The sequence below is a fragment of the Ctenopharyngodon idella genome, chromosome 10 (genome assembly GCF_019924925.1).
Source record: "Ctenopharyngodon idella isolate HZGC_01 chromosome 10, HZGC01, whole genome shotgun sequence".
Taxonomy (NCBI): domain Eukaryota; kingdom Metazoa; phylum Chordata; class Actinopteri; order Cypriniformes; family Xenocyprididae; genus Ctenopharyngodon; species Ctenopharyngodon idella.
In genome coordinates this window covers 46,119,774-46,131,008 of record NC_067229.1, presented here as the reverse complement: position 1 = coordinate 46,131,008, position 11,235 = coordinate 46,119,774, and the positions used below count along the sequence as shown (strand labels likewise).

Below are 11,235 nucleotides of genomic sequence, written 5' to 3'. Positions count from 1 at the left end.
AATTACATGATTCATATACTAGTATATAACTGAAGTTATAGGTTGTGAAATCAAGCATTTCTTGTTTTTACTGTTTTTTTTTTTTAAGTTAGCTTATGTACTAGCATAGCATACAGCTACGCGATTAGCCTGCTAGCTTAGCTTATATTATATTAGGTATGTTTTTTTGCTTCCAATATAGTTCCCAATTACATGTTTCAAGTTAATGATTTGTGTTTGTATGTACTTAGCATGACAATTAATTTATTAAAAATGTATAATAATAATAATATTATATACTATACCACGTTGCTATTATTGTGTAAAATTAATATTAAATTACTTTTTCAGAACATAGTATGTTGTAACAATCCTTATCCTTATAAAAAAACAAAATAGCGTGGTTGTGTTTCCAGTTTGTTTTATTATGCAATACATAGGCATTAATTTTATTTTTCAAGCATGTTGTTTGTGCACTTAATGTAATAAACATCATACAATAGTGAAATAGGTCAACACATCACGATAACAACTTTTGATCAGGCATTATTGCCTGGGTCCTAAAGGAGACCCGATTTCTAATGACGCGTAAGTATTTCTATATATAACATTCATTTCGCTGATAGGGATTGTTTTTAAGTCTTTGTTAAAGCATTATAGGCCATGAACCAAGCTAATCAGCTGCGAGGCTAATCATAACATTATAAACTTTAATTTGATGCAAAGAGGTATTTGAAAATCAAACAAAAATACAACGATACGTACAAGGCCGTGTACTTAACGACTTTACTGAGGGGAAATGAACTACAATCCCATGAAGCATTGCAAAATGTAAAATCGAATTATAAACTACTCATTTAAAATGTTGACTATATATAAAATCAATATATTTTAAGTTTATTGCAAAATATGCACATAAATACAAATATTTAAGTATTTTGAGAGCAGGGAGATCGACCACTGATCGACTTCGCAGTGCTTCGTGTGAGTGGGCGGAGCTAAAGAGCTATTTTGGCGCGTTTTGATTGTGGCGACTCTCTAATTGGTGGAATCTTTCTGTACTGCATAATGGGTAATAAAGTTTTTCACCACGAATTCACCTGTTAAACACGATTATTTTAAGAATAAATTGAAATAGTGCGGGCTGACGACTAAAGCAGAAGCAAATACCATGGATTAACAACCTCGGATCTCACAGTAGGTCTATCTTTAAAGGTTTATAAGTTATCGTTCAAAATCCATTTCCCTATGGAGAAAATTAATGGAGTTTTTACTTCCGGAACCAGACTGTTTCACTCTGTAATATGACATGAGAAACAGCCATATGTATTGGTGATTTATTTTATGGCACTTAAAAACAAAAATGTAGCCCATAAATATCCCACTATTTTTATGTCATATTGAGAAGAATAAAAAGCTTTGTGTACACTAGTTTATTTATTTGGTTTGCATGCTTGATGGAGATAAATGCAGGATTGTGGGAATGAACTCAAGACTCAATGTAAAAAACTGAATTAAGATTCTAGTCCACACCGGACCTATGTAAGCATTAAAGGAACACTCCACTTTTTTTGAAAATAGGCTAATTTTCCAACTCCCCTAGAGTTAAACAGTTGAGTTTTACCGTTTTCGAATCCATTCAGCCGATCTCCGGGTCTGGCGGTACCACTTTTAGCATAGCTTAGCATAGATCATTGAATCTGATTAGACCGTTAGCATCTCGCTCAAAAATGACCAAAGAGTTTCGATATTTTTTCTATTTAAAACTTGACACAGGGAGCGTGCCTTGCAACCATGGAGACATTTGTGAGAGGCGCTGCGTAATATCATTGCGCCTGCTGCAGCCATGGTACGGCAGCAAAGTTCCTTGATCATTATGCCGGAATGACAGTATAGTTCCTAGCCATATCGGCCTAGAAAATCGTAACTTTTAATTTTCCGTCGGTCTTAGTACACGATGCAACTACAGAAGAGTCAAGTTTTAAATAGGAAAAATATTGAAACTCTTTGGTCATTTTTTAACGAGATGCTAACGGTCTAATCTGATTCAATGAACTATGCTAAGCTATACTAAAAGTGGTACCGCCAGACCCGGAGATCGGCTGAATGGATTCGAAAACGGTAAAACTCAACTGTTTAACTCTAGGGGAGTTGGAAAATGAGCCTATTTTCAAAAAAAGTGGAGTGTTCCTTTAACATTAAAACACTTATTATAGCGCCTCCATGTGGCCAATTCATACATGTAGTGCATTTAAGACACCTTGCAAATGTTTTGAATTTCATGATGATGAAATGTTCACAAGGAAAATGACTGATGAAATATGAACTTTGTCCTCACTGTCCCTTTGAAGGTTGACTGGAGAATTTCGAAGGCATGTTGTCTGAATGTTGCACTGTGGTGTTGTTTAACCTTTGTTAAAATCTTGTTTGTCAGAGGGCAGGGCTGAATTTTCACACAGAATCACTGAATGTTTACGGCTGTTTGTCTGTGAATATGGAAGCTGGCGAGGAAGCATGGGAAATTAAAGCAATCAATTATTTGTAAATGTTAAAAAATGAAACTACAAAAGGACTAATAAAGATTGTAATACTTACAATTATCTAATTAATGAATAAATCAATTAATTATGTAGTTAAAAAGCAATACAATAATATATTAAAACAAAACATTTCTACCATCATTCTGGCACATTTGACATACTATTTTTGACACATATGATTTGTTGTGCATTAAGTCTGTTCTGTTTTCCTTTTTTAATCCCAACACCATAGTTAAGTGCTCTGGATAATGAGAAAGGGAACAAAACTGAAAAATCATGCAATGAGCAGGAAAACTCTCACAGCTTGTCTTAAACATTAAATGAATCTTCAGTGAATTCACTATGGTGTCTAATGTCAGACTTGTTAGCAGGGTGTGAACAAATAACCATCTGAGTCAGTCAGCATGAGCGGCACCCAGGATACAAACACTCAAAAGCCTTTGCCCCAAATTTGCCATTAACCTAATGATAATTCTGTCTAAACATGCCTCCTGCATTTTCTTCTGGCTTATTACTACAAAGCAATTTTTAGACAACTTAGAAACGTAGATTTTGCAGTCTGGAAAACAAAATTAGGAGACTTTGGCTGTGATTCTAAACATTTTTACTTAAAAACATTACTTGGGATGAGAAATGTTTATGATGAATCTTTTAAATATTTTAAGAGCTATTCATGCAGAACTTTTTATATACTTTCGAGGCCACAAACGTTTTCTGTAGTATATATGCACTGTGGTGTCTAATATAATAAAAAAAATACTTACAATTATATTATATTACTGCTACATTTTATATGAATGCAATTTGATTTGATGAATCTGGGGAATTTTTAAAGGAGTGAATCACTGAATAATCAGTGAATCATCTGATATTTGGGCTCCGCCCCCTGAATTACAGGCGGGGTTTATTGTTTTCTAGTGCATGTGAATATTTATGTCTGTCTGCGGTCCGTTACATTGTTTGATCTCCGTCTTCCAGACGGAATATTATTTTATTCACATTTACAGGATCTCGATACTGTAGATGTAACTAAAAAGTCAGTGATTCTTTTGAGTCATTTGAAGGTTGGCGCGTGAGAACGAACAAATCCGAGTATGAAGAATAAGCACTGAAGTAAAGACACCTCGGAGCCTGTTTATAATGGTGAGATTTTTTTTTTTTTTTTTTAATTATTTAATCACATTATAAATGTTTAATGTATTTTTTTTTCTTCTTCTTCTTCTTTAGGCTATCTTTCAGATCAATCGATTTAAAAAACAAACTGTAAAAACTATTTTTAAAAATCGATTGAAAGAAGTGCTATCTTCTTTACAGCCTTTCCAATCATTTTTCTGTGTTTTCTAACCCTAAAATTTACTATATCGTATTGTTATATCGCACAAAATAATCACGTAGATTTTCCGTAAACGGTATGAACTGTCCTCACTTTTTTCAGGGCTTCTCCATCTTCAGGAAATGATTGATATTTAAAGCACCATGCCTCCAGTGACCTCTCAGGAACTCCCTCTCAACATCTATGTGGTCATCTTTGGCACTGGGATATTTATCTTTGTCTTAAGCTTGATATTCTGCTGCTTCTTTATAAGGTAAGTGTTACTGTAATCGTCTGACTATATCATTAATGGTTTACCAGAACTGGCAACTCGGATCATGCGAATCCGGGATCATGTTTACAGAACTGTAGTTTGTCGCTGGACTTCATCAGGGCTCTCCTGTAAATAACGGCTGTGACAGACTGACAGAAAGGACTTCCTGTGGCCTCACGCGCTTCCGAACTCGAACAATTCAGCACTAGATTGTATCTCCACGCTTTTTGTTCACGATGCTATTTTTGACCAAAAGGCTTTTGGCTAATGTTATGTCAAACACAGAGAGATGAAAACCTTCCCAGGCCAAATTTGTGTGGTTTAGAAACATACTACACAGCACAACCATTGCTTGTTACTGCCAAACTGATGTCTAGATACATACTAGATACACACACACACACACATTAATTAATATATTATTTATTCATTTTTTAAATATTGTGCAATATAAGTATTTTAATTGAAATATACAATTTGTATACATATTTTTATATTTAAATAAAAATATTTAATAGTAAAAAACAATGATATGACATCCAAAGTATGTAAGGTCTCTTTTACTGAATCCAAAAGGTTTTAATTATATTTTGCTACATATAAAGGTATTTTAAAGATTTTGAAGCGTCAAAAGGTCATTCGGTTTAACCGTCCAAAGGCCAATATAGCCATATCTTAAAATGTAATAAATGTATATATTTTCTATTCTGGCATGATTTTATAACATTATATATTAACATAGTTTAAAATGGTAATAAAATTATGTGTAGAAGTCGTTGCTTTTTATGAGAAAGAATATCCGGAAAAATGAATTTCATTGATGTCATTTGGAGTAACCAATATAAAGGGACCATTTTGGATCAAGTCATGCGTTCAATATCATGTGACAGGATGTGACATCATTCAGACACCTGCAAAGGACCACATGGTTGTGAAGCAAAGTAACTAACTCTCTTTTAACTATTTGAAAAATTCATGTTTTCACTTGCTCATACGCATGTCCCGAAACATCAGGTCATTCGGTACAACTGCTATAAAACATGGAAAATGTTGTAATATTTAAAAAAAAACTACTAAATATTAAATGTTTATTTGTCCTTTTGCTTGCTAGCTAGTGAGATATCAGCCTGTTAGCATTGTTCGAAAATATCGTCATTCGGTATAACCAAATGTGTCATTCGGTAAAACCGAAATTTAGGTTAAACCAAATGACTTTTTTGGTGACAAATTTTGTCCATCTTGTAAAAAATGACAAAAGTAGTGTTAATTGAAAACCACATTATCTAATTGTTAACACTTAATAAAACTTCAAAATTAATTATATCTCCATTAGGTTTTTTTTTACACTTTTAAAAACCGTATTCGTCAATGACCCATATATACTTTTTTAATATGCTTATTTAAGTTATATGTATTTATTTTTAATAATGAATGGTGTGGCCATTTTCTCTTTGCAGTAAACTGAGACATCAGGCTCGGAATGTGAGAGCCGGATACAAGATGGTGAGTGTGTGATGTGAGGTTATATCATAAATTATACCATCAAAAAGTATTTGATACTTACGTCACACTTAAAAATGTCTGTACCTGCGTGTCTCAGAAGCTGCAGGTTTTTTTCTCTTCACTAATATCACTTTTCTTCTTGTTTGAAGTCTCAGTGTGTTTGATCAGCTGGTGTTTTGGTGATTTTCAGTGGATGTATGAAGTCAGTTCTCCTCAGGCTCACACAGGTGTTCTGTCAGAGGAACCACAGCTGGAGAGAATCACATTTTTTTTATGGGGCCGTTTACACAATACCGTTTTCAACTAAAAACTGAAGACTTTTTATGCATTTTGGCTATTAATGAATAGCCAAATATGGGTTTCAAAGGGTACATTTACACAACAATGGTGTAAAAAAAAAACGGAAACATTTTTTCTTTGTATAGATGTCAAAACGATCCCCGTTCACACGGATAAGCGAAAATGACTAAAAACGTTGTATCATGCATGCCAGGTCAGTAGTTGGCGATGTCACACTACTCACCTACGTACCTAGGCATTATTTTCGACAGCGACTGTTTGCACTAAGTGACAATAGCAGCATTTTCTTGCCGATATGCTATTTACACTAGGTGACAATAGAGATACATTCATTTTACACCATGTAAAAGTATCAGTTCTTTGCAATAAGAGTAAATAGCAATTAGATGCTATCTATACTTTATATTGGCAGATACTAATTGCACCTCAGTATTTTTGTACATTAACAGGATGCAATAATATCATAGAGTGTAAATTATTATATTTATTAAAATTATTAAATGGATGCTACCTTATTGGGAGAATTGAAAAACACCCTAACCCTACCCAATAAACACTTTTAATATTATTGAACACTCGTTCGCAGTTTATTTCCACTTTTAGAAGGTTATTTTAATTTTTATTGAACATAAATGCGAGCTCTGCAAAAGGTGGATTAAAAGCCAGGTTTACAAGCCTTACTTGCTACCGCCGCGCCACTGAAGACATTGAATTTTGTGCGTCTTTTTTGAAACTTGAGTGTCCCAACCAGACATTGGTGGGCGGAGCTAGTGTAAATAGCATTTGCCAACAAGGGACGCTATTTGCACTTAGTGTAAATAGACACTCCGTTATTTTACAGAGCACTCACGCAAAATGTGCATGCCAATAGACTAAACCCGTAATATGCATGTGCATGCTGTCACCGTTTCCACAGATCTGCGTTTTTGTCGTTTACACTGAAATGATAAACTTGCACAAACTTGGACTTTGAAACCCGTTTTCAAAAGTTTGTTTTCAGGCCCCCAAAACGCCGTTGTTGTATAAATGAATGGCCAAAAAGCATAAAAAGTTTTCTGTTTTTAGTTGAAAATGGTGTCGTGTAAACAGCCCCAAAGTGCAAGTTTTTGAAAACAATACTGTTATCATCTCCGTGTAAACAACAAAAACGTGAATTTGTGAAAACAAAGTGACGCCATGCGCATTTCATGTTCAGTCTATAGGCGTGTAGTGTTTCTTTACAAAGTGACATCGCCAACTACTGGCCTGGCAGCATAATACAGCTTTTTTAGTCGTTTTTGCGGATCCATGTGAGCGGGGATCGTTTTGACAACATTGTCGTCTGTATGTGAAAAATGCAAATGAAAAACTTTTCTGTTTTTAGTACATCATTGTCGTGTCAATGCACCCTAAGATCCATAATTCTCTCGTGCAAACATGCTGAAATTGAAAAGAAATGTGTGAAAATACCACACACAATTATTTGGATTATATATAATTCTCATGGTCTTGGAAAATCTGGATATATGAGGGAATTTTAAAAGGTTTCTAGACCTGGAAAAGTCATGGAATTGATCTTAAACCTTAATCATCATCCACTCAATAGTCTACTTTTTGACCTCATTTACAAACTTCTCTTTGTCAAATGTGTTCTTAGAAAGTGTGCTTTGTGCTGTTACAAATAAATGACACTTGCTGTGATTTTTTTTTTATTTGATGCAATGACATTCAGACATTTTTAAGTGTCCAGATACTTTTTGGTGCCACTATCATTTAAAACAAAAGACGAATGTACTATGTTTTACATTACAGGTCGTATTTAAAGATGAAACAACACGGTTACACACACATGGGGTAAAACCTTTTCTGTCTTTTTGACTACTTGGAAAGTTTTGAAACTCTGATTCTGATTTTCCCTCTTGTGTTTCTCAGTTAACATGTGCAGTCTGTTTGGAGGACTTCAGGACAAAAGATGAGCTTGGAGTGTTACCATGCCAACACTCCTTTCACAAGAGGTAAATCCCTCCGCTGCCTTTTATCATGTTAATGCCATTGAAGAAAAGAGGCCCAACACAGCCTGGGCCTCCGAACTGTAACAGCCAGACAAGTTTCAGGATAGCGGTTCAGATGTTTTGTCTTATCAGGTGTCTGGTGAAGTGGCTGGAGGTGAGATGTTCATGTCCCATGTGCAACGAAAACCCCATCAGCACTGCTTTGGGACAAACGCACAGCCCGGGAAACTTGCTGGATGAGTTGCTTTAAGCCTCCCTTTCTGCCAAACACCTGGTTACGGACACTTCCAATGCTATATGGACAACATTTTTACTTAGAAATCCCATAGAGTTCAAGCGAATGGCCTTTATTTAAAAGCACTGCTGTTGTAAAACATCATGTTTTTGTATATGTGGTTAAAAAATGTTTGCAGAATGTTTATACAATAAATATTGAGTTTCTTTCTTTGGTGTCCTGTATTAATGTGGAAAATAATTTCCAGGTATTTGCTTAAAGTTGGAGGGACAGAACTACAAAGCTAATTTGAAATCAAATATATTTTAATACTTTGCATATTGCTGGGCCTATGCAGTTCATGGTAATTTTAATAGGTTACACTTTAACAGTTCATAGTTTTACTTTATGAAGCATCGAAACCTTTACGAACCTTCTGTTTCAAATCAGTGGTTCAGAACGTGTTTCAAACTGCCAAAGTCATGTGATTTCAGTAAACGAGGCTTCGTTACGTCATAACTGTTTCGAAATGGAATGGTGCAGGTATGACGTCACTTTGTCGGCCAATAGTTAGCATCGCACGGTCTACAAAAATTCCAATAGGATTTTTCCATAAGCTTTCCATTGCACGTTTTGTCCATCCAGATAATTTTCACAGATGAACACTACTTTTATGAATTTTGAAGCCTAAATGCAGTCGCCAAGTAAAAAGCTAAAGGTAGGATAAGCGAACTTCACCACCAATAAAGCTTCCGACAACTCTTTCAGTTATTATATAAAAACATTTTCCCCAGAAAGTTTGAGTAAGAATAGTTTATAAGTGCATAATTATAAGCATAATGAGGCTGTAAAAGCGGACTGAACTTACCTTTTCGTCGTGATGACGTTTCATCTCCCTGACTGCCTCTGTAGTCCCATTTAGCCACTTGTTAGCAACCGCCTTTTTCAAGACACGTAACGCAAGTGGGGTAATAGAGTACCTCAGGGATGACGTACTTTTGTAGGCAAAACCCGGAAGCGAGTTATCATTTTAGGACTTCCGGTTCCATCGCCCTAAAGTCTATGGGTTTTTTGAATGGGTTTTTGCTAAATCGCCTGAAATAAGGTCGTGGTTAACAAAGCCTCTAAATATTTTCACATTTTGATCTATGACATAAAACACACCAGTTATAACCCACTTGTGATTTTTAATCCTTTATTGTGTCTTAAACACGGCGGTTGCTAACAAATTGCTAAAAGGGACTACTTCCTTTGGCGGTGACTTTAGACGTCATCATGACAAACAGGACATTTGGACAGCATTTCTCATGAAAAAGTGGATAAGTATTCATACACAGCGCAGATCATAATCAGCCAGCATGTTTTTAAATAAAGTTGTTTTTTAAATAAAGTTTGAGGAAGCTTGGTGGTGGTGACGTTGATCCGCGACCATGATGTGCTGTAGTCCGTTTATAGCCTACTGTTAGCTTTTTATATTTGACGATTTTATTTAGGCTTCAAAATGCATAAATGCTGTGTTAACTTGTAAAGATTATCTTGATAGACAAAACGTGTAAGTGTCATAACCCTTTGTTAAACACAGAGCCTAATTTTTACGATTTTTCAAAAGTCTATGGGAAAAATGCATAGGCTTTCGATCGAGGGAACCCGTGCGCCGCTAACTTCCGGGTTGGCCTACAAAAACACGTCATCCCTGAGGTACTCTATACTGATGTATTTTATGTCATAGGATAAAACGTGGTGTCTTGAGCTTGTGTTTACTACAGACCTTATTTCCATTTAAGCAAAATCCCATTTAAAAAACCCATTGACTTTGGCTTCAGCACTATGAAACCAGAAGTGCTAAAATGTTAACTCGTTTCCGCGTTTTGGCCTACAAAGTGATGTCAATCTATGTCTCATTTCGAAGGCTGCGTCCTCCGGAGGTCGCATTTGAAGGCTGCATACGTCATCGAGGCGGTCTCATTTAAGAAAAGTGACCGTTAGATTGCAAAGTAAGAAATTACAGTATTTTACACTACACGAGGAATAACAGTCAATTTTATTACGGTTACTGTTCTGAAATAAGAAGATATTCTTGATGACGTATGCAGCCTTCAAATGCGACCTCTGAAATGTGACGCAGCGCACCACTGGGTGCGATCTCTGAACCCATGAATCATGCGGATTCACTGATATTGGCCCTTAGCGGCGAATCATTGAACAAGTGTCTATGTCTATTACCTGATCCCTGATGAGTTTTATACATTTGTAGACATTTTAATGAGGTATTTATATAATTAAAATGAAAAATAGTAGTTAATAGTATCTGTTTAGCTGACCCATCCATAGAATAAACAAAACAAGCCGTGAAAACTGATAAAAGAATGCATATTATACAGACACTTAATATTTAATGGTATTAGATTAGTTAACTGCATCTGATAGATTATACTTTCAATAAAACATTTGCAATGGATCTGTAAAAGCTGTTTTATGCATGTTTAGCATGAGTTTTGTTGGCATCACTTTGACCAGTGGTGTTTCGAACGCTTCGAAACAGTGAATCGTTTTGCGAAGCAATTGGTTCAATTGATTCGAAGCTTTGAAAAGCTTCATTACTGGTGTTCATGTTCACTAAAAAGCAAAACCATTAATTTTATTTTAGCATGATTGCAATATTGAGATAGCTTTTATTACTGTTTTATAGATTTTTTTTTTTCAATGTTTTAGTCATTTTGTGTTTGTCATTTTTATGTTTATACAGTTTTTATTAATTTCTTATTTTTATTAATTTTTTAGTGATGTTTCTCCCCTCACTACAGTAAGGAAATTCATGTTCCTTAAAAGCAAAACCATTACTTTTATTTTAGCATCATTGCAATACTGAAGTAGCTTATTACTGTTATATATATATAAAATTTCAATGTTTTAGTCATTTTGTTTATACAGTTGTTTCTTATTTTTATTAATTCATTAGTTTTATTTTTTGTTGTTATTTTAGTATGCCAATGAAAATATATATATATATATATATATATATATATATATATATATATATATATATATATATATATATATATATATATATATATATATATATATATATTTATAATACACACATACATACACACTGAAATAAA

At 34.5% G+C, this 11,235-nt stretch overlaps 1 long non-coding RNA gene across 1 annotated transcript; it reads left to right on the top strand.

Annotated features, from left to right (window-relative positions):
* Nucleotides 1-4,010: 4,010 nt before the first annotated feature.
* Nucleotides 4,011-8,124, top strand: LOC127520063 (uncharacterized). The gene is made up of 4 exons (XR_007932011.1): nucleotides 4,011-4,105; nucleotides 5,563-5,608; nucleotides 7,820-7,902; nucleotides 8,032-8,124. It is a non-coding gene; the product is annotated as an uncharacterized LOC127520063 (long non-coding RNA).
* The last annotated feature ends 3,111 nt before the right edge of the window (nucleotides 8,125-11,235 follow it).